We start from the raw sequence: 1,627 nt of genomic DNA on the forward strand, positions 1-1,627 counted from the left end.
CCTTTCCCACTTTACTCTCAGTGGGGTAAGGAGACTACAGTACTTGTCTCCTTCCCCTCTCTCTATTTCCTGTCTAAGGGAGGGGCATGAAAAGGGGTCTTTTCACTCCTAATTAGTCTTTTGAGAGTGACTTTAGTTGCTAACACAAACCAAGTGATCACATGTGACTAGAAATGCCCATTTGCCCTGGGTGAGCGAGGCTTTATACTGAACAAAAGAAAGGCAGCTCTCCACTTAACCACAGTCAAGCCCTCTGTGGGACAGCCAAGAACACCACGCATGATTGCAACCGTAGATCCTGTGCCTTGTGCCACCTTCATCCTGCCTGCTCTGTAGGCCAGAGGCAGCTACGCCTGGACAGGGCTAAGTGTTAATCCTAACTCAGGGGCCAAGTCTTGCAGAGAGTAATGCTTTCCTTCACCTCTTCTCCTTATATTTTCAGGCCAGTCAAGCATAAATAAGTGGGCAATTTCTATCCTGATCACTGGAGCTCTAAAGATAGGGCAGTGAACCCAGTACATGATGAATACACGCCATATGGAGCTAACGGCAAGTTCTGATGTAAATTATCTCTGCATGGCTCTCTGCAATGCAGATAAAAAGTCCCCAGAGTCACCCTTTTGTACTGAGCTGTGTGTATCCAAAAACAGTTAAAATCACCAAGAACACTGAACCGTTTTCTCTCTGCTGAAGCATACTGGGCATTGCTTCCCTTTAATGATTAGTGAATGCTTTAAAAACAGTGTCTGATGTTACACACAATTTATTTCATTTGGAATCTCATTTTAAACCAGGGCTTGAATTCTTTTGGCCGGCTATATTAGTAGTGCAATCTGGTGTAAAAGAACTGACAATAATATTTGTCAAGCACTTACCATGTGTCAGCAACTGTTCTAGGCACTTTTATAAGTTATACCATTTACTTCTCACAACAACCCCGGAAGGCAGATGCTTCTGCTCTCTTTTCTATATAAAGTAGTTTGCAACACTCCATGCTGTTCCCACCAATCCACATAACAACTTACTTTAGCCTCTTGGACCTGAAGCAAACACACATGCTCTCTACAGCTTGTTAAATTCTCTCTCTGTCTCTCTGTGTGTGTGTGTGTGTGTGTGTGTGTGTGTGTGTGTGTGTGTGTGTGTGTGTGTGTCTGTGTGTGTGTGTGTGCATGTGTATCTGTGGCATGCATGTGCCTAGAGGTCAGAGGACAACTTTTGTGAGTTGGTTCTCAACTTCCACCTTGTTTTGCTGCAGGGTATCTCTAGTGACTGTAGCACCGTGGACTCCAGGCTAGCTGACCCTTGAACTTCCAGGTGATTCTCCTCTCTGCACCTCCCATCTTACCATAGGAGTGTAGGAATTACAGATGCATTCTACCATACAGCTAGAAATCCATGGAGCCTGCATAACAGGCAAAGGAATTTGTTAGAAGATAAAACTCACTACAGCCTGAAAAACCGAGCTGTGGTCCATGCTGATCTTCTGCCTGGTCCAAGATCTGCCTGGTCCATCTCAGCATCCAAACCATGAGGGAGCAAAGAGAGCCAAGCATGTGCATCCCAGGTCTTAAGGGTCCCCGAGCGACCACGCCCCAGGGACATGTACTTCAAGGTCATAGGCAGGTGT

Source organism: Peromyscus californicus, unplaced genomic scaffold (assembly GCF_007827085.1).
Source record: "Peromyscus californicus insignis strain IS unplaced genomic scaffold, ASM782708v3 Scaffold_13__1_contigs__length_99412109, whole genome shotgun sequence".
Taxonomy (NCBI): Eukaryota; Metazoa; Chordata; class Mammalia; order Rodentia; family Cricetidae; genus Peromyscus; species Peromyscus californicus.